The following is a 23,186-nucleotide window of genomic DNA, read 5'->3' as shown; positions in this document are numbered from 1 at the left end:
CATACATTCTTAAAAGGATGGCTAATTTAAAAAAATCTGTAGGAATTTTGGAAAATAAAATAGACAAAATCTCACAGAGAAAAAAACAATAAACTTTTTTTTTTTTTTTTTTTTTTTTTTTTGCTGGGCACAGTGGTCCACGCCTTTAATTCCAACACTCAGGAGGCAGAGACTGATGGACTTCTGTGAGATCAAATCCAGTCAGGTCTACATAGCAAGTTCCATGGCAGCTGGAGCTCAGGGAGACCCTGTCTCAAAAAGACCAAAAAAGGGGTTAGAAAGATGACTCAGCAGTTAAGAGCACTAGTGAGTGCTCTTACAGAGGGCCTGGATTCAATTCCCAGCACCCACATGGTGGCTAACAACTGTCTGTAACTCCAGTTTCAGAGGATCTGATGCCCTTTTCTGATCTCCGTGGGCATCGCATGACATTGGGAGCACCTACCTACATGGAGGCATTACATTCATACACATAAAGTAAAAAATAAAATAGTAAGACTAAAAAATTTGTTTCTTAAAAAAAAAGATGAACATCTTAGAGAACACGGATTATTCAAGATCCAAGTGACAGTTACTCCAGACAGCTGACAGATAAAGAAAAAGAGAGAGAGAGAGAGAGAGAGAGAGAGAGAGAGAGAGAGAGAGAGAGAGAGAATCATTAAAGGAGCAATAAAAGAAAATTTCTGTAATTGAAGCACATATCAAGATGAAAGGGTCTATTGAGTGACCAACACTCTGAAGCTCACTGAAATCAAGGGGAGACACTAAAATCACCCCCAAAAGAGAGAAAGATGACACAACCTTGGAAATAAAGTTTTTATTGGATTAGTCACAGCCACATGCTGAAAGACAAGCAACTGAATATCAGGATCTATATATAACCAAATTATAAATAACTGTGTGAGAGAAAACAGAGACCTGTTTATTCCTTAAACTGAAAGGTACCTGCTTCCTATGCACTTTCTTAGGAAGCTCCCAGGGTATAGAACTTTACAGCAGGAGAAAATAAACAGTGAAGTAGAAGACAGCATTCCAGTAAACAGAGGCTCACAGAAGGTGGAGAAAATATGAAAGATCTGGCAGGAAGGGCTGTGAAGAAGAAAGTAAAAAAAAAATAAATTATCTGACATACTTGAAGCTTTGGCAGATCTGATGAAAAAAAAATAAGGTAAGAGGCAGCAAACTGCAACTGAAAAACAATAAAATGAGACAATGCACAAGAAAAATAATCATAGTTCCTTACGTGGTACTTGCATAAACCATGTTTACCAATCATAATATAAAGGGTCACAATCAATTCAGATGAAATTTGTAGTGCAACTATGATGTATATTAGAATAGGCAGAAAGGAGAGGGAGGTCTGTAAAGATTAATTATATCCTTAATACAATAGGAGGTGACACACAAGGTCTAAGATTGGTATATCCAGAAAGAATAAAGCAAAGGAATATAAACATCAGAAGAAAAGTTCTAAGGAGATGAAAAAGGGTCTTGGACAATAAGGGAAGGAAGAGGTATACCCTCTGCATTGTGGGGAGGGGGTTACTTCATTATAAATTATTCCCAAATATTTTATCAACAACAAACTGAAAGAGAAATTATGGTTGTTGGGGGGTACATCAGAGCCCAAAGATTTAGTTGGAAAGGAGCGCCATAAATTGTGGCATAACCATCTTTCTAAAGGCTCCCTTCTACACATACTACCCCTAGATGATACGATGATATTATGCAAGGGAAGAGAAGGAAAGCCATGCCAAGCTCCACCCTCTCTTTTGGGAAATTCTTGGCTCAGTTCACAATACGGAGTCTTTGTTCCATGCTGTTTGCAGGACTGTACTCTTTCAGAAGTGAGATGTTTATTTTCCATGGCTAGAGAGTTTCCTACCCCCTACCCACCACACAAGCGCTCTCAGGAATTGCACAAGCCTCAGCATGCTTCCTCCAACACTGGTGTGGCAAGCTTTGACTGCCAATTATGTGTAACAAGGTGGCAACAGAGGCCTCAGACTGCTTTATGGACTGGCTCTGTGTTCCATTTCAGCCAGGTGAATGGTTCACAACCTGGCTGGGCATCCGGTTGGTGGGGAAACAACTTCATTTCACTGATTCTGTGTAACTGTTTTTTCTCCCAAGCTTTCCATCCTGTTTAACTTAGACAAGGATGTCCCCCAAGCCCAAAGAGTCCTGTAGAGACTTCACTGGTAGCAAAACTATGCTGACCAGGAATGCAGCCTTGCTTATGATGCAACCCCTGCTGCTTCCTAATGGTGAAAACTCACTAGAGTCTTCTGCTGTTATATTGGCATGCTGTTGGTTTCCTTCCATTTTCTGTTCCCACTAGATTGTTGGGTGGAGAGCTAAGGTTTCTTAGACAAGTAAAGGATTCTTAATAAGAAACTGAAGTCAAAGAAAGAATAACATAGAAACCTTAACCGTTGCAGTGCTTCCAGGTGTGGTATCACATGCCTGGAATCTTCAAGCACTTGGGAGGCTGAGGCAGATAGTAAGTTCAAGGATAAACTGAGCTACACAGTGAGAACTTTTCTTAAAAAACAACAAATTCTGGGGCTGGAGATATGGCTCAGGAGTTACAAGCACTGACTGCTCTTGCAGAGGACCCAGGTTCAATCCCCAGAACCTACATAGCAGCTAACAACCGTCCATGACTCTAGTTCTAGGGGATCTGATGCCCTCTTCTGACCTCCCATGGGCATTGCATGACACAGGTGCACTTACAAATGCAGGCAATATATTCATACACATAAAAGTAATAAATAAAATATATTAAAAACCCAACAAATTCAATATCATGTTTCTAGGATATGCCATTGAGATGTTACTATTTTGTTTTATAAAGAGATATGAATCCAGCAGATAGTCCAGTCGTGTCTACAGGCTTCCCAGAATAAACAATGAACAATCTTAGCAACTCTCATAAAGCCCAGTTACTTCATTTCAGCACACAAAAACCAGAGAAGCAATCTGTCTTTCCATACCTAGTTTTAGGGATTTGGATTTTAGGATCAAAGCCTTCAGCTTGGTAACTATAAAACTAACCTTATAGCAACATAACTTTACTCCTCATTCCAGAAAATTCTTGTTCAGTAAATAAATCTGGTAGAGTGTTTCCCCTCCAAATAATAAACTATTTAACTAGTTCATGTAAACAGATTGTTCTCTGAGACAGACTTATCAAAGCCTGATTGCTCCAGGGCCCTCCCCTCCCTGTGTCTCTCATCTAAGCCATTAAGCCATGAACTTTCTCCACTTGGGATCCACACATTGAAAATGTGGGGCTGGGTGTCCGGGTGTCATTCCTTTGAAAGCCTATACTCATGCTCCTTATCATGGCTCCATTCCTCCCCATCCCCTGACCTTCCTTCATCATTACCTTCCTCATCACTGGGTCCTAGTCTCCATCCACCCCTTTCTACAACCACACACTTGGCTACTTGATCCCTATTACGTCTGGCAAGGTTCACAATAGACAAATAAATCTCTTAGACCTGAGCTGGATGTTAGAATATGAAGGTTCATTTCTTCCTGTATAGAATGGTGGTAATAACAATTGTTTAGCAAGCTGGTACTACTGATTTGGAGCAGAATCTCCATTTTTAAAAAGCAAATTTCATGTAAATGAAATTTATATATGATCAATAAATCCGTTTCAAGTAAATAGTTCACTGAGTTTTGACAGATACGTTTTCATGTGTAACTGCCACCACAATCAAGATAAAAAGTATTTTTGTCACCCCAGAAAGTACCCCAATGTCTCTTTCTGAGGAAACAAAAAACAAACTCTTTTTTACCCTGCTTTTACATACCATTCAACACAATTCTTCTAATACCAGATGTTTGTGCATTTTCTAAGACACACCAAACAGTTCTCTAGCATACATCAACTGGGTATTCTGTATTAACTGTGTTCATACAGTTCTGTATTAACTAAATGTCTACCTAGAGATGGTGCCAGATCCTATGAGTTGAGAGTTTAGTCATTTCTCTCCATGTCAGATGCTATTGCAAAAAGTAGATTGTTACCAATGCACTTGCCCAATTCTGGCTAGATTCAAGGGTCTCTGTATTGGTTATTTTTCTGTTGCTGTGATAAAACACTAACCAAAGTACTTATAGAAGGAAAAGTTTATTTGAGCTTACAGTTCCAGAGGAATCAGAGTCCATCATGGCAGGGAGGCACGCTGGAAGGAGGTAGCCAGAGGAGAAAGCTAAGTGCTCACATCTTTAAAGCAGGCACAGGAAGCCAAAGGTGACTGGAAATGTAACAAACCTTAAGAACTCTCAGGGCCTGGAAGCCAAAGGTGACTGGAAATGTAACAAACCTTAAGAACTCTCAGGGCCTGCTCCCAGTGACATGCTTCCTCCAGCGATCCTCTAAGACCTCCCAAAAAAGTGCCATCAATCGGGGACAAAATGTCTAAATACTTGGAGCCTATGCAGGACATTCTCATCCAAGTCACCATATTCCACTCCCCGGCCCCCATAGGCTCATTACCATATAAAATGCAAAATGCATTTAGTCCATCCTTAAAAGTTCCCATAGTCTTTACCAGTCTCAATAGTATTCAAAAGTCCACAGCCCAAAGTCTTTTTTGAGACTCAAGGTACTTTCTTAACTATAAGCTCCTGTAAAATCAAAAGACAAATTACATATTCCCAACATACAATGGAACTGAATATACATTCCCATTCCAAAAGGGGAGAATGAGGGCAACTGAGAAAATACCAAACCAAAACAAGACCAAAAACCAGCAGGGCAAACACCAAATCCAGTGGCTCTATGTCTGACTTCGGGGACTTTACTTCCAAAGGGCTTATTGGATGGCTCAGTGCCTCCAGCTTTTTGCATGCAACATACACTTCTCTTTTGGGCTGGTATCGCTCCCTGTGTGCAGCTTTCCTTGACAGATGTCTCTAACATCCTGAACATCTTCTTGAAGTCTCCACTGCCAACCAGGTTTCACCTTCACAGCTTCACTCAATGGCCTATCAGGGCCTTCTTTGTGCAGGGAAACCCCTGCTGTATGCTGCCTGGCCTTGGTGGCTCTCTGAAACCTTAGAGGAAGAACTGATGACCCTTTCACTCTTGTTAACTTTCATGTCTCTAAAGCTAGCACCAGGTGAATAACACTGCCAAGTTTGACTACCAGGATGGGATAGACCCTGGCTTTCTTCATCCACATTCTCAGCTTTTTTATGCTGTGGTTTTCTAGGAGTAGACCACCCTTCCAGCATTTTCCTTTCACAAGTTGGAGGCTTAGCTCGGTGTTGTCTTGCCCTGAAGGTACTCTTTCCATTGTTTAAGTGCAAATCTCTAGGCCTCTCCTTAATCACTTTAGTATCCTTATCAAAGAGATCTTCTTCTTCAGCACATGCCTTTACTCCAAACTTAAATCTTCTTAGTGTTCTTTTTTAATCCAAACTCTTCATTTTGGATTTCTTTCTGCTCCATTAGTTCTTTGTCACTGTATTAACAATCACTGTATTAACATTCTCCATTAATAGCCACGCTACCATTTCTGTTAGGCTGTCTTGAAATTTCCTCTGCCCAAGAAATTAATCCATTGTTTTTCAACTTAGCCTCAAGCAAACGTTAAGGCTGCCCCAGTTTCTGTTTAAGTCCTTCTGTTTAAGTCCTTAAGTCCTTTCTCTTTAAGTCCTCTGGAACTACATTGCTCTGAACACAACTTTTTTCCAGGCACCTACCAGAATGGCCCATTAAGCTCTGCTTACAGCAATCAAACACTTTTCTAGTCCAAACTTCCAAAGTCTTCCACATTCCTCCAAAAACCCACATGGTCAGGTTCTTCACAGCCTACACCCCACTTATAGTTACTTTTCTATTGCTGTGATAAAACACCATGACCAAGGGAACTTATAGAAGGAAGAGTTTATTTGAGCTTATGGTTCCAAAGGAATCAGAGCCCATCATGATGGGGAGGCATAAAATGGTGGCAGGAGATGGCTGGAAGAGAAAGCTAAGCTCTCACATCTTGAAGTAGGCCAGGAAGTAGAGAGAAACTGAAAATCCAGAAAGGCTTAAGAACTCTCTAACCTTGTCCCCAGTGATGTGCTTCCTCCAGCAAGACCATACCTTCTAAGACCTCTCACAACAGTGCCACTAACTGGGGACAAAATGTTCACATACTTGAAGTCTACGGGGGACATTCTCACTCAAACCACCACAGTTTCCATGACTTCTTCTCATTGGATTAATTTGCAGAAGTGGTTTGTTATTAAGAGATACAATGAGATGTAGAACAGCCAGATAAAGAGATCCACAGGGCAGGATCTGAAGGATTCCTGAGCACAGGAACTTTTGTCCCCATGGAGTTGGGGTGTCCTGGCATTTGAAAACTTTACCAACCCAGTAGTTTTAAGAACCCATAGCATGGTGATTTTCCTGGACACCTCATCACTTAATATGATGGATTATTAATTCAAGTTACAGCCTTTCTCCTTTCTAAGTGGAGTGTGAGAGTGAAAGCTCAAGGCTTATAATGATGGCTTATATATGAAGCACTATTCCATTCACTGCCTCACCTAGAGTCACCTCATTAGAACAAAAGATGCTCTTGTCAACCAGAAAATTCCAATGGCTTTGAATGATCCATGAAAGATGCTCCCACTGCTAAGGAAAGAATAAAGGTGTTAGTAGCTTTAAGTTAGGAACCAAGGTCAAGGTCAACTATTAAAAGGAAAGATGCTCCACTTGTGTCTCTCAGGAAACTGAAAAGGTGTTAGGAACTCTGTGCAGGAACCAGAGTAGAGATAAGTAGATACTTGTGGTCTTACTGCTCAGCCAGTCTAGCTGAGTAAGTGAGTTCTGGGTTCAGTGAGAGACCAGGTCTAAAAAAGAAAGCTGGGACCAGAACCCATATAAAGGTGGAAGGAGAGAACCAACTCCACAAAGTTGTCCTATGACCTCCATGCATGTTATGCAGCATGGTACCCCCACAATGTATCATGCACACATACAAAAAAATAAATAAATAAATTTGAGTTTGAATGATACAGTAGAGAGTGACTGAGCTTCATGGACACTCAACATCTACCTCTGGTCTACACACACACACACACACACACACACACACACACAGTCCCAAGAGAGAGAAAAGCATTGGGTTAACAGGAAACATCCCCTGAGAGCAAAAATATGTCCATTCAGCACTCAGTGTTATAAAAATGCAATTTTATTTGAAAGAAGAGTTTAAACTGAAAACACCACTATATTAGTCACTTTTCTGTTGCTGTGATAGAAACACTGACCAAAGCAACTTAGAGAAGGAAGAGTTTATTTGAGCTTATGGTTCCAGGGGAATTACAGTACATCATGGGGGCTGGAGGTAGCTGGAGCAGGAGCAGCAGAAGTTAAGCTCTCACATCTTCAAGCAGGCATAGAACACAAGAGAGCAACTGGAGATCTGGCAAGGCTTAAGAACTCTCTAAGCCTGCCCCCAGTGACATGCTTCCTCCAGCATGGCCACACGTTCTAAGACCTCCCAAAACAGCACCACCAACTGATGACAAAATGTCCAAATACTTGGAGCCTATGGGGGACATTCTCATTCAAACCTCCACAGCCACTGAAGGGGTTCACTGCTTGAAAAAAACCACCTAGGCAGTTCAAGGGGCCATGCCACATCTCATAGTAGCAGCAGAATTTTGCAGCCAATCTACATGGTACTGGTTTTCCAAGCATAAAGACTTAGGAGGTATGGATTATTGTACCAAAGAGCCACTATAGCCAGAAATGTGTGGCCAGCTTGGAGTTCCTGAAAGGCCATTTCACAAAGCTATAAAGGTAAAGCCCAAGTTGCAATGGAGACCATAGAATGTTGGAGATGCAAAGACCATGGGTTGCCCACTAAGGAAAGCTGCAGGCATGTACTGGTGAATGATAGAGCTGGAGCACAGGGCTACCCAAGCCCTTTGGAGCCCAAATTATTTCCTCAAGAGCTTTAGATGCAAATAGCTGCAGGATTTGGTGTTTGCCCTGGATTTGGGTCTGGTTTTGGTCCAATCTTTCCTTGCTATGACCCCATTCCTCCCTCTTGGAATGAGAATGTTTACACTGTTGCATACTGGAAGTGTGTAACTTGTTTTTTGATTTCACAGGGGCTCACAGTTAAGAGACTGTCTTGAGTTTCAGAAGACTTTAGACTTTTAAATAGTGTTGGTACTGTTAAAGACTATGAGAACTTTTTGAAGTTGGGCCAAATGTACTTTGCATTATGAGATGACCATGAGGCCATGGGAGTCAGAGGCAGAATGTTGTGATTTCAATGTGGAATGTCTCTCATAGGCTCATGTGATTGAACATTTGGCTCCCAGCTTGGGGCAGGCCTTGAGATTTGATAGCCCAGTTCCATTTTCTGTCCATTCTCTGCTTCCTGACTACAGATGCAATGTAACCACTTGCCCTGTTTCTACCTGTATGCCTTCCCTTGATGGGCTGTAGCTTCCCAAACTGTATGTCACAATAAATCCTTCCTCCCCTAAGTTGCTTCTTGTTAGGCATTGAGTCTCAGCAATGAGAAAGGAAAAGCAACAACAACAAATACAGGGAGTTTTTGGAGCACTGCCCTCTCTATATGACATGACTGTTACCATCTTAAAATCAGAGCAGCTATGATTACCACAGGAGACAAGATGACATTCTCTCATAGAAGGAGGGGATGTGAAGGGTCATTAGACCTTTACCTAAGATTGCCCCCACTCATTGACTCATGTTGTATATAATTCTTCCCCAGCTGTGTGTAGTCCAGGGTGGTGCTACTGTATATAGGAAGTAGAAGGTTAACTGAAGGTGACACTCCATCTACGCACCTTTTGGGAGGTTGTCATCTATGTGGGAGTGGAACTTTTCATTGATGGAGTTGAGGCAAGAGGATCAGGAAGTCTAGGCTAGCCTGGGGCACATACCAAGATCCTGTCCAAAAAACGAGAAAAGAAAATATTTTAAATGTTATTTGCTATGATTATTTATAAGCAGAGAAGTTATGAATTTCTCTGATATTATGAACAAATTTTATTTTCTCCTTGTTTTTGATTTTCCTGTATGTTACTGCCTTATTTATATAATTCTAGTAATAAGGCAGAAGATATTTTACTCTCATTTAAACAAGGAACTTTGTTTTTGGAATATAAAATGGTTACTTACAAAAAAATTAAGCAAGAAAATGCAAGTACAGATGTGGGAGCCCCTGGAGGGCATGGTCATGGTGGTACAACTGCACTGAGCTGAGGTATGATCTGGGGTCAGAAATGGGCTCAAGCACCATGGCCATTGGAGGAGGAGCTGGGGCTGATGAGGTCTTTTCAGTTCTCCCTACATTTTTCTGCCCAAGTTAGATAGCACGGGTCCAGTATCTGACCAAGGCATGCTGCCCTTTACCCCTGCCAATGGACCCAAGAGAGTGGGACTAGGATGCAAAGAAAGACCCTGGATTTGAAGTCTATATATCTGACTTCTGAGATGGGCTAACTAGGTATCTCAACTGAAATGTGTGCACTGGAAGAAAAGTTGATGTGATCTACTTTGCTATTCATTCATTAATGCTCTACCTGCTGAATTTCCCAAGACCAAATTAGAATGAGATTTTCCTTTTCCCTTTTTTTTCATTAAAAAATATTTTATTGAATTTTTGTATATTTCATACAGAAAATCATCTTTATGATTTAGCACCCTCCCACAGCCTCCCCACTGGAGTTCATACATTATGTCATTTGTGTTGAGGCCTATTATGTAAAGTTAGTGTCCCCAAATGTCTCTCAGTGAAAGTTCATCCACTAGGATCTACTCAGCCTATCTAGAGTCCTCCCTTCAAGAAGATCAGTTCTTGCTCACCCAGCAATAATCAGCTGCCAATGATTTTTTTACTAAGATTGGGGCCTGCTGTTCATTTCCACAGTTCTGTGCTGGGTTTTTGTCTGATTAAGTCTGCATGGTTCTTGTGCATGATGACACCATTGCTGTAGGTTCATGTGAGAAGAGTCCCAGAAGCATGTGCCCTGCTTGTTCTTTTAAAAATTCTTTGACAATTTCATACACATGTATTTTGGTCATTTTTCATTCATTATTACCTTCTCTAAACATCCCCCTTTTCCCACTGAACCCCAGTAAGTCCCCACATACTTCCATGTCTTTTTACTTATTTTTTAATTTTATTTGTTTGTGTGTAACCAACTGCATTTCATTAGGGTTGCTTGCATTAGGACGGGTGTTTACTGGAGCAGGGAAAACTTATCAGTGGTTATACCACTGAAGAAAATGATACCACTTCCCCTAGCAACCATTAACTGCCAATAGTTCCTAAGGGAGGAGAGGGGCCTCATGAGCCCCTCTCCTCCCCATTATGACATGCTGATGGATTTGTGCAGGGTAACCACAGTTGCTGTAAATTTGAGTGTAATGACCACGCCACACCCAGAAGACAAGCATTTCACAGCTTTCTTTCTCATCCATTGGCTCTTAGTCTTTCTACCCCCTCTTCTGCAGTATTCCCTGAGCCTTGATACAGATGTCCCATTTAGGGCTGAACATTCAACAGTCACTTATTCTCAGCACTTTGATCAGTTATGAGTCACTGCATTAACCTTCTCCCACTGCAAACAGAAGCTTGTTTGACTGAGACTCAGAGGAGCACTAATCTGTATGTATAAATATAAATATTTAGAAGGCAGTTCGACAGCATGTCCATTTAGCAGAACAGCAGTAGTAAAGTTCTCCCCTAGGCCTATGACCTCCCCAGCCATGGACTTTTGACCAAGTTTACAGTCATGATTTACCTCCTGTGGAGCAGGCTTCAAATCCAATCAGAAAGCTTAGAATGGACCTTTCTAAGTCAGCATGCTCCTTGGGTCTTGACCCCATGGCATGTTTCTGTGCATGTGGACAGCAGTCTCCCCTTCTCAGCAGGAACATTTCAAAGCTCTCCACTGGATGCCTGAAGCTATGGACACCACTGAACCCAATGCCTATGGTGAAGTTTAATCTATAAATGATACACAAAAAATACTGACATATTAATTTAAAACTAGAACAATTTCTAACGTACTACACTATTTAAAAATGATGGGTTATTTATTCCTGGAACTCTCGATTTAGTAATTTTGGACTATGGTAACTTTAAATGAAGGAAGTAAAGATGCAGATGTGTACCAGGGGGTCCGTGGGTATCTGCCAGGCACCGGACCTGGAGACCTTTGCGCAGGCATGCCATTCTTCCGCAGCCAACTTCCTCAAACTGCTAACCTGATATCTGCCACCCTGGCTAGAGACAGATGACGTGAAGGATACACCAATGGACAATAAACAGCTCAGCCTTCAGGGCCAATAGGGGAGGTTCGGGGCGGGAGTATAAAGAAAAGCCCTTTGTACGCAATAAATGAGCTTGTTGGCTTACTGCACAGTGAGTCTCCCAGAGACTGTGTCGTTGACTTTGTGTCTACTTTCCCCCTGCCCCCGACGGGTAAGCCCGAGACACCCAAAGGGCTAGCCAACCCCCTAGCCCCACAGCAACACAGATGAAGGGGAACTGCTGTGCTAGATCTTCTCCTGGTCGCTCAGGCTACTGTAAGTCTGTATCCCAACTGCACTAGGACAGTAGTGGTAGGTTGCCAAGAGATTGAAACTGAAGAAAACCCCTGGAGGGGGCACATGAGCCATAAGGTTTCTTGAAACTTCCTAACAAGCAAGCTAACAGAAGAGAGAAACTTCCTAAAGGTGTCCAGAGGCTGACTCAGCAGCTAGGTGGTAGCTGAAGGGAAATTTGCCGGAGGTTGGAGCAGTACTACGTCCACAGCACTTCTGAGGATCAGTATCAACAGCTGGACCAAGAGCACCTCTTCTCTCCCTTGTGGTGCTTCCTAGCACACCTGATTATGGGTGCAGGGTGTCTTAAGAGTTTAGACTCCAGGAGCAGTGACACTAGCTGAGCTTGCTGCCCAGCATTCCAAAGGACAGCTGACCTAGAGGGTGGGCAGAAGGCACGATTTCTTCCAGATAACTCTGATTTACCCCTAGTTCCCAGTACACATGAGAGAATGACAGTGGTCCTCCAGATAGCCATTCCCTGGATGTTCCCATCTTGGTTCATATTCATTGTCCCCCTAGAACTGCAAGATCCTTGGTGACAGAAAGGAGTGTTTCAGGGACTTGATGTAAACACTCTTTCTCTATTAAGGATCACAGAGTTAATGCCGTGCATTTCTGGGGTTTTGCTGTTTGTTTTGCTTTGATCCGTCTTGTTTCATTTAAAATAATTGAGTTTTAAAATGTTATCTGAGTGAGCAAGTGAAAAGACTGATTTTGACATATTTTTTTTCTGAGCAGCAGATCAATTTGGCTTAATTAAACATAATTAGTGATGGGAAATTCAGCTTTACCAAACAAAATATTTCTCTCTCACTTTCATACTGCTTTTCAACTACAGATTTCTCATTCAATTCTATTGGTATCTCTACAAACCTATAGTTTATGTCAGCACCAGATTTTCAGAGCTGTTCTAATTATTCCACTGAGATCTAGACATTAAGAATAAAGTGATGAGGAAGATAGGTTAGGTTCCAACTTCATAGAACTTATAAAAGACAGAAAGCGGGCAGGCCAATAAAAATAATGTTAGAAAGTTGTAGGTGCTATGATAAACAAACAAGACAATGAAATAGAGAAGTGGAATATGTGTGAATTAAATTTTAGGTTATTGTGTATTGAAGGCTGTTCTGGAGTAGGGATAGGTGAGTGTAGGCCTGAATGATTGAAAAGAAACGGGAGCATAAGTCTTAAGTAGACAGAATGACTAGTGAAAACAACCACAAAACAATAAGCTTGGTATGTTGTAAAATAGGAAAGGCCACTGTGGCTAGGGCATACCAAGAATTAGCGAGGAGAGATGGGTTTACAAAGATGTGGGCCACCAAAGCTGTGGAAGACCTTTCCAGTCATGCTGAGTTTCTGATTTTACTTTGATCAAGTAGAATTATGGGAGGGTGTTAAGTAGGGGAGAGATGTGATGATTTATGTGTCTTAAAAGCTCTTTATGCCCGGGGTTAGGAGGCTGCCCTGGGGATAGGAAGGACATGGAAACCAGTCAGAAGGCAAAAATATGGGCAGCACAGGAAAGTTGCTTGTGCTAAAATATCATGGGGAGATATGCTGAGAAAGACTGGGCTTCAGGATATATTCTTGGAAGGTGAGCAAAAGAGCTCAAAGACACCTTCTATATGTTTTACAGGATCAACTTGTTAATAAAAACATCAACTTAAACAGAGAACTCTGGTGTAAGAGGACATTAGGGATAGAGATGGAGAAATCGAAACTCATGGTTGTTTTAGACATAGTGATTTGAAAATGATTTACTGGGTGTCACAGTGAGACATCAGGGGTAACCTGGAACACAGGTGCAGGCTGCAGTCAAGGCTGGAGATTGCAGAGGCACACTATTTAAAGCTATTGGGCTTGATGAAACCATTTGTGGAGATGAGAGGCTGAGAGCTGTACCCCGAGACTCCCAAGGTTCAGAAGTGAGGAACAGAAGAGGGACATCAGGTGACACTGACAAGGCAGTCAGGGAGGTTTGAGGAAAACTGAAGCAGGAGTCCAGGAAACCAAGTGGAGAAAGTCTGTAATTCTAAGTCTTCATCAGTTTTTATTCTTACTTTTATTTCTTATCTATAAGCAATCATTTAAGCCGTGTTAGCACTACCCCCCCCTCCCCCCCCCCCCCGCCAACGATATACCACTTCTAGACCTAATGAAAAGGCATTTACCATGCTTTGGACCATCCTCTCAGATACCTATGGGGCTGTTTCCCCTCCCTCCCTCCCACATTTTGTCAGCCCAAAACAAGCCCTCTGGGTAAGAGATTTACTCTCTGGCCTTTCCAAAATAAAATGCTTCTCCCATTTCACCTAGCACTGACTTGTGCTAATGATCACAGATACAGACTCTCAGACGAAAGGAGGACTCCAAAGAGAATACTTCTAGGTGTACTGGAAAACTTTTCCTGCTTTCCTTGCAAACTCTGCATTGCTCTTAGAATCAAGAGGGTTTTGCCTTATTTGGCTACATACCCAAATATAATTCAGATCAGCTATTGAAAACACTGAGCAACGCAAACACTGGTTTTGGGAGCAGGAGTTCTAAACGTTACCACCTCCCAACTCTGGCTAAGCCTTGGGAGTTGTAGCTAATCAGTAACTCTGAAAAACTCCTTTTATGGAGGCTTCCCCACAATCAATGAACTCATTTTATATAAATATTTAGCCAGGCAATAAACTGGACAGCCTATATTACTCAAGAGCAGCCTCAAAAGACCTTCCCGATTTATATACACAGCATTTTGGTAAAGCAATACATTTTACATGCATGACATGGTCAGCGATAAATATACTAGGGTAGGTCAAACCCTATTTGGTTCTTTGCTTTTAACTGTCTTGGGCTTTGTGTGTTTCTTTAATCAGTTGGATGATTTAGATAAACAACATGTATTAGTCTTTGGAAGTATAACATGCCTTGAACTTTTTCCAGATATTCATTCCCATTCATCATCATAATAGTTGTTCCCCTTTGGCCATCATTAAGATTAGAAATGTCCTTGAAGCATTTAATGATATTCCAGAAGACTGGACAGACTTTTCATGCTTTGATGAATTGTGATCACTCAGCTTAGACCAATGAAATTGGATAGCCTTTAATGTGCCTGATGGCTTTAAAGAGTTTGGAGGGAAGTACTGAAGCCTCAAAATGGCTTCACAGAACAACTATCTATTTGGAGGAAGATGCATGACTTACATAAAAATTGGTTAGTGAGTTAGTATTTAATCTGATAGCTAACTGCAATGGCCATTATTTTTTTGTTCATACTGCTAAAGATGGTTTTATCTACTTATTAAAGAATTCATCAGAATCCTTAAAAGAGGTATGAAATGATATTTTGAAACCCATATTAGAGGAGCTGCAGAAATGACTCAGCAGTTAAGAACACTGACTGCTTTTACAGAGGACTCAGGTTCAATTCCTAGAATTCACATGGCAGCTAACAACCACCTGAAACTTCAGTTCCAGGGGATCCGATGCCCTCTTCTGACCTCTGTGAGTATTACAAGGCACAGGTGCACTTACACTCATGTAGGCAGTACACTCATACACATAAAATCAAAAGAATAAATAAAATATTTTTTAAAAATGTTAGAAGCCAAAGAATGAAATTCCTCCAAAATGGACCTTTTTACTTAGAATTTTGTTTTTAAATCATGGTTTAGTCAGAACACTCAAAAATGTCCCTGAAATAAGGATTAGTTTTACTTTAAACTAATGGCTCCATGAAGCTATTTACATCCAGACTTAAAGTCAATTTATCAAATACATGTATAACAAAGAAGCAGTGTCAAATGTGATCTCACACTTCTAAAACACAAATCTTTACATTTGTTTTAATGGACACCCGAGTAAAAGTGATGCCTGACCCAGAAGGAATTCCTCCCTAAAATACCATTCTCTGCCACAAGTATGCAAGTCAGGACATAACATTGTATTATTAGAGATATCAAAGGCATTTCCACTTACTTTTACTTTTTTTCTTTCCATTTGATTATTCCAGTGAATTGGAAATTTGGAATTTACTTAAAGTATGAAATTCTGCATGGGAAAATATAGATATATGTTTTCTATGCACCCAAGAAGTTTCCTCTTATACACATCTACCAAATGAATCCTTCCAGAGGATGGCATTAAAGACTATGCATGTTCTCCAGTACCCAGGCAGCTGAGTGTATGTGACTTTCTTGGTCCTCTGCCTGCCTCTCAAGAGGTGATACAATACAACATGCCATTTATGTCTAACTTTGGGACTACATGCCCCCCAAAATTGACTTTTAATTGCTCATTTAGAGGAAAATATTTTAAAACCCCAGATTAGCATGTATTCCAGCCACCCTGGAGCTAAGAAAAATTAGTTACATCTCCTGGTATCTCCAGGTGGCTATTGTGGGAACAAGATAATGCCACAATGTCTGGGTAACATAAGCACACCTGGCATCTTGTCCCCAAATATCATTAAGGCTTTCACAAATCTACAGACTCTGAAATCACTGACACCGGTCTGTTTTAGAGCTGACTGATGATATATCTAAATAATCTTTAAGGCAGGGATATAGCTCAGTAGTACAGTATTTACATAGTATGCACATGGAATTGGGTTCATAGCTAATACCACCAAAATAAATGAGAACAATAAGATAAAATACAAATGTAATCTTTAAGTTCATACACAAACATGATCTGAGATCTGAGAGTCATGAACAGAAATCTGGGTACATGTAGAGGGGGCATTGTGCTTGGAGCCCAAAGACTACATAAAATTTCTGGCTCTACCACTGGCAGTTTAATCAAATCACTTACAGAAATATCCACTTTCCCCTTTATTTGTCAATTAGTTATTGAGCATCTATAATGTGCAAGGTACCATTCTTGGGATATATAAGAGGGAAGAAAAATAGAATTTAAGATTCTATTCCATTGCAGGTCTTGTTTAATATAATTTCCTTCCTTTCAGAATTGGGTCAAATGAGATATAACTGCTTCATGGAATGTCACTTCTGGCCTGCCAAGCACAGCAGTCTCCTGAGGACTTGGGGACTCCTGGGGATGGGCTACAGCACACTGAAGTAGCAGGAACCAAGGACTCTGGAGGACTGCCAGAGAGTGATACAGGGCAAAGAGAAAACCACAGGTATCATCACTACTCCACTGGCTCTTCCTGAACATGTGGGCCAGTAGTTACCAGCAGTACCTTAGTAACTCTTCTCATTAAATAGTTCTTATCTGCAATAGTACTATCTAAGCCTAAGTTTCCCTAACTATAGTTTGTATTCCTCTGGGGATGCAAGTATAGCTTCCAGAGTCCAAGAACTCAATGAAAAGTATGCATTCGAAAAGTAATGAATGAGTTAACAGTGGGAATAGAACAAGACCAGCCTTCATGAGCAGGAAGGAATTCATCAGTGGGCGGCCTTCACACTTAGCTGCACCATCAGCTCTCCTGAGTCTGGAGACCTTGGTCAAGAGAACTGTTACCAGTACTATAGTTGTTATATATCTATCATTTAATTTTTGTTTTTTAAAATGTTTTATTATTTTTATGTGTATGAGTGTATTGCCCGCATGTATGTAAGTGCACCTGTGTCATGCAATGACCCTGGAGGTCAGAAGAAGGTGTCAAATTGCCCTGGAACTGGAGTTACAGATGGTTGTTAGCAGCTATGTGGGTGCTGGGAACTGAAGCCAGGTCCTCTGCAAGAGCAGTCAGTATTCTTAACCATTGAGCCATCTTTCCAGCCCTTGTTTTTTATATATACATTTTGTTCCTGTATTCTTCCTTTACTGTTCTAATTCTTCATTTTTAGCCTAGAGTTTGTTGAGCTTCTCGAGTACAGATTGATGTTTTTCAGCAAATTTGAGTTGCTATTTTTAAAAACATTCCTCTCTTCCTCTCTCTCTCTCTCCCCCCCTCCCTCCCTCCCTCCCATTGTGCACACAGCACTACTCTTAAAGATGTCTCGTGTTTCCTCCTTGTGAATTCTCGCCCTTCTCCAGAATGCATAAGCTTTCTCAATCTGTCAAGTCTGCATGTTTTCCCACCGTTTCAAATCTGCTGAGCCCTTCTAGCAGACATTTCTCAACTTGACAATTTCCATTTCATTATTTAAAAAAAATACAATTCCTTTTCATTGAGGTATTGGTCAGACACTTGAACCGAAAGATGGGGACACTGACCTGCTCAGCAGGAAGCAGTGTTTACCTGTGCAGGCAGGGGCTCAGTGGGGGTATTGCCTTACATGCTTTTTGTTAGCTCCCCTTTGTCTTTTGTTTAGTCCCTTTGTCTTCCCTAACTGGTAACATACATTATGATTGGGTGTTCTATGCCACAGAGTTATGGCAGGGTCACGCATGCATACACTAAACACTGATCATGCCATTACTGCCTTATTTATTCTGGGGAGGCCCTTACTGCGGTATTATCATCATACCTTACTTTACTTCTTTAAGCATCATTTCTTTGAATATATTTATGATTAAAAACCTAAATCTAGTATCTGGTCCCCTCAAGCATTTTCTGTTGCATTTCTTGTTTTCCTGTATTCCTATTTCTTTTGCTGTCTTACAATTTTTGTTGTTGTTGTTGAAAATTAGACATTTTAGGTGTATTGTAGCAACTCCGGCTATTAATTCCTCTCCCCTTACTTTTTTTTTTTTTTTACTTTTTTATTGTTTGCTTATTTGTTTTATGAATTGGCTAGACTGTTTTAGTGGTCTGTTTCTTCCTTTGATATCTTCACAGGATGCAACCTTGGGCATGCACCCTAGAATTATAGTAATTTTAGCAAAGCTTTGATTCTATTTCTCTGACTCTGTCTCTGCCTCTCTCTCTCTCTCTCTCTCTCTCTCTCTCTCTCTCTCTCATTCTTTTTGGTATCCTGACCAGCAATTAAATCCACTAATTGTCAGTAACTGGTTTATTGTTTTGAACCCTGGGGAACAAGTGGCTCAACAGTATTATACAAAAGAATTGGGCTGGGGTAGTTCTTAATAACAGTTTTGAGATTTGCTCTGATCCAGAAAGGACTCTCTTCTTAGATGTCTCTTTTCTTGTTCTCTCTGGTGAGCCAGCTGGCCTGTGGTTAAGCTTGCTGTTCTTAACTAGGAGGTGTTATTCAGGGGTGTTCTTGAACTTCTCCATGCTGTGTTTCAAATAAATTCAGTTTCTTTGGAGAGTCCGTCAATATTCTGTGATGGACTACCTCTCCTTTATGCAAACACTAAGCCAGGATCCTATGTCCCGGGTAGGGCAGCAAACTTGGGTCTTTTTGGCTTGCCCCTCCCAACATGGACCCTCTCAGCTCACATAAATAGAGGGTAGGGGTAAAATGGATCTCAGATTTCATGACCTACCTCACCTGAACACAGTCTCCATTTACAGGTAAGGGCTAGGCAGAGGAAAGAAGCAGGAAACCTTTCAGATGCACTCTGCAGGAATTTAGCCTCTTCATCTTGGAGTCTGACAGGATGAGAAAAGCCAGCAGCCTGCCCCTACTGGTGAGACACAGCAAAAGTGATACAAATACCCAGTGGGATGACAAAGGAGAGGAAGCCTTGTTTTCTTGCTTCATCTATCAAGTCAAGGTGGAAGTTGAGGCAGTAGACCGGATGGGGAGGGGTTCAAATGCCATAGATGCTAGCTTTTCTTAGCCAGTTTGGATAGATTTTCTTGAAGATTGTTCTCATTTGTTGTATGCCGTAGGACACTTCCCAGATACTCTGAAGGGTTGTACTGGTTAGTTTGATCGTTGCTATGACCAAATATAACAAGAAGCAACTTAAGGGAGCAGGGGTGGTATTTTGGCTTATAGTACATGGGGATACAGACCTTTACAGCCAAGAAGGCATGATGGCAGGTGCAGAGAGCAAACAGGAGTGGCCAGACTATAAACTCTCAAAACCTCACCTCTTAACGTTTCTACAACTTTTCTAAACAGTGTTGCCAGCTGGAGACTAGTGTTCAAATACATGAGGCTATTTCTTACATTCGTAGTCCAACAGTGGCTATCTTTTCTTTGTAGTTGTCAGGTTTGCTCATTTCAGCAGGGTGTAGGTGTACAGAGCTTCCCGTGCCTATATCCTAGAAATGCCACTCTTATAAACTGTAGAGATAGCATTGGTGAGACTGTCCAGATGCAGCCTTTATATGGCACCATTGTGTGACTGCTTTGTAAAGATTCACATGCAGCTCTTTATTATAGTGATTTGGGGGTTTTATATCTATTAAATGCCACTTTTTGTGTCTTTAAATTATTTTCTCATGTTACAAAAGCTGAAATGTGGGATTTTAAGTTTTATTTATCATTAGAATGTCTGGATTTTTATGTACCTTTTTTGTGTGCATCTCTAAATGATAACACATTTGCCTATTGCAACTACATAGAATGCAAGGTATCTTCTAGGTTGAAATAATTCAGAAATTGAAGAATGTCATCTTGGGACACACCCTATACAGTCTTCCTTAAAGGAATACTACAGTATGTGTGTGTGGTGTGTGTGTGTGTGTGTGTGTGTATGTGTGTTTGGTGTGTTCTTTTTGAGACAGGGTCTCCCTGTAGCCCCAGCTGTCCTGGAACTCACTATGTAGAACAGGTTGGCCTTGAACTCACAGAGATCCGCTTGCCTCTGCCTCCCGAGTGCTGGGATTAAAGGTGTGCTCCACCATGCCTGGCCTCCACAGTGCATTTTTTAGTATCTACCCACTGAACGACCCAATCTAAGTACAGCAGAGGTCTTGGTACAGTATTGACGTGTCAGCATACACAGGAATAATCCCTGTATAGAGTAGTGCCAAATTGATTCTTTCAATTGTGTAACTAGTTTAATCCCAATAAATGGATGGTTAAAAAAAAAAACTCTTTAAGTTTCTAAAACTTTGCTTCTAGTTCCACATTCAGCTCTACAATTTACCCAGAATTTATTTATGTGCATGGTGGGCGGTATAGCTCCCATTTTTTCTCACTGTGCATCTAATTACCCCAGAAACACTACAAAAACCCTTCTTTTCCCCCTATGGCTTTGCTATGCCATGTGTGTTGAAAGTCAGCTGCTCATATATTTGCAGTTCTGTTTCTTGGCCTTATGTTCTTTTACACTGTACTTTTTTCTGTTTGTGTCAATACCAGGAAATAGTCTTAATTCATCTGCTTTATAGAAGGTGTTAACATCTTTTAATGTCTGTCATTACTTTTCTGGTCATGGAGGTGTTGGCTATTGCTGGACTTTACATTTCCATATTTTAGAACCACAGCCGTGAAGCAAATGAACTTCTTACTTGCAGAACTGTAAGAGAATGAATTTGTGTTGTTCTCAGATGCTGAACTTGTGGCAATTTTTTATCACCATGACAGGCAACTAATACACATCTCCACACTGTTTTCTCCATGTCACCATGAGGAATCTTCATGTCACAAGCACTGATCGAGAAGCTGCTATGTGTTTGGCACCCAAGGCAAATAGATGTAAATGGTTTATCATGAGTGACACAAAAATCCCTGTCTTCAAACACAGACACATAAACTAATTACAGTTATACATTAGATTCGAAAGCAGTATCAGAGAAAAAGTAAACAAAAAGGGAAACGGAGTGCTAGGAAGTGTGGCAGGGAGCATGCTCAGAGAAGACCTGCTCAGAAGGTCACTGTGATGGTGGTTTCTCTTTTGTCAATTTCAGTGGATTTAGAATCACCATGGAAACACAACTCCTGGAGTCTATGAGGGTGTTCCCAGAAAGGTGTAACTGAGAAGAGGCACTCTGAGTGTGGATGGCATCATCCTTGGGTTGGGTTGGGGTCCTGGACTGAATAAAAAGCAGAAAGCAAGCTGAACATCCCCCCTTTTCTTGTGAGTGTGCATATGCACAGAGGGACCAGCCACCTCACGCTCCTGTCACCATTCTTCACCCACCATGATGGACTGTTTCCCCTCACATTGTATGCTATAATTAACCCTTTGTATTAGTTACTTTTCCTGTTGCTGTGTGTTGTGTGACACTTTTCCTTGGGAGACATGACACAAACATCTGTTCACTCCAAATAGGGAGTATGATGGCTAATCCTGGGTGTCAACTTGACTGGATCTGGGATTGACTGAAATGAAAGAGATCTTGATTGGATCATCTGAAGCTGGAGGACACACCCTAAATGTGGGTGTTACCTTCTGATGGCAGCCGGTATAAAAGGCCAAGGCAGAGGAGAATGCCAGGCTTCTTGCTGCTTTCCTTCTCTCTCGCTGGTGAGTTCGTCTTGCTGCTGTAGACTGAAGACTAGCTGATCTTTTGGAATTTGTCAGACCTTCAGCGCCAGATTAGGACTACTGAGACATCCAGCCTCATGGACTGAGCAACTACGGATTCTTAGCCTCTCCAGTGTGGTGTAGCCATTGTTGGACTATTCGGACTCTATCCTGTGAGCTAAACTGATAAATCTCTATACATATATATCCATTCCACCAGTTCTGTTTCTTTGGAGAACCCTAATACACAGGCGCATGGGCAACTCAAGGGCAGCTGCATCACTGACTGCCTAACCCAGCATGAGTGACAACTCATGAAGGCTGGACCCCCAGATTCCTCTGCATGACATTAAGAAAGCTGGGCAGGTTAGAGTCTGCTCTCATCAGCAGTTCTTACTGCTTATCTAACATTAGGGAGGGAAGGCCCCGAGAATCTGTTAAGTTTCAGGGACTTCTAAGTTATATCCTGAGTCTTAATGAGCCTCCACTTAGAACTTTCTGAGTCTTAACAAGCTTCCCTCCGGTATGGAATGTTCCAATTCCAAGGTAACTGCTACAGAATACTGTGATAAAATACCCTGACAAAACCAGTTTAAGGGAGAGGTTTATTTTGGTCCACGGTTGTTGAAGTCATAGCGGCGGGATCTTGAAAGTGCTGGCCACACTGCAGTCAGGAAGTTGAGAATGGCAGTTAGTGCTCAGCTTACTTCCTCCTTTACTCAGTCCAGGACTACAGACCATGGAATGATGCTGCCCATAATTAAGGAGGTCTTCCTACCCCAATTAACCTCATGTAGATAATCTTTTACAGGTATCCCCAAAAAACCTACTCTAGATAATTCCTAACAGGCATGAGCAGAAGCTGTTGTCCTAGGTGATTCTAGATCTTGTGAAATTGTCAATCAATATTAGTCATCACACCCTTGCTCCCTTACATTGCTTCTTGTCAGGTATTTTAACACAGCAAGAAGAAAATAACTAATACAATAATATCAGCAAAAAGTTGAGGAAGATGGAGAAGCAAACTGTATGGATTCATCTGCAAAGTGCTTTATTATAATCTTAATATATACGAAGCTGAGGCAGTAAGATCATGAGTTTGTGCTCAGCCTGGGTTACTGTAGCAATAACTTGTCTCAAAAATAAGTGCCTTCTAAGTAGAGTACAAGCATATGTCACAGTTCTGACATGCTCTGAGAACAGTAAGGAGGCCAGGATAGCTGAGGCTGAATAACCAGGGGTACAGTAGGAAGCAGGTCATAGAACAAGAAGCAGATCCCAGAGTCTTGAAGGGCACCAGGACAAGGTACAACAAAAGTTTTGGGCAGAGAGG

General features: G+C 41.3%; 1 protein-coding gene and 1 long non-coding RNA gene across 5 annotated transcripts in view; one reads left to right on the top strand and one right to left on the bottom strand.

Moving 5' to 3' along the window:
• Positions 1-23,186, bottom strand: part of Tasp1 (taspase 1) — a gene marked incomplete at its 5' end in the record, with an annotated part of 441,173 nt that overhangs the window by 113,714 nt on the left and 304,273 nt on the right.
• LOC115069290 lies at positions 11,439-21,738 on the top strand. The gene is made up of 3 exons (XR_003848563.1): positions 11,439-11,596; positions 16,578-16,754; positions 21,294-21,738. It is a non-coding gene; the product is annotated as an uncharacterized LOC115069290 (long non-coding RNA).

Source organism: Nannospalax galili, unplaced genomic scaffold (assembly GCF_000622305.1).
Source record: "Nannospalax galili isolate Female #2095 unplaced genomic scaffold, S.galili_v1.0 scaffold151, whole genome shotgun sequence".
NCBI lineage: Eukaryota > Metazoa > Chordata > Mammalia > Rodentia > Spalacidae > Nannospalax > Nannospalax galili.
This window is presented reverse-complemented; position numbering and strand designations above follow the sequence as displayed.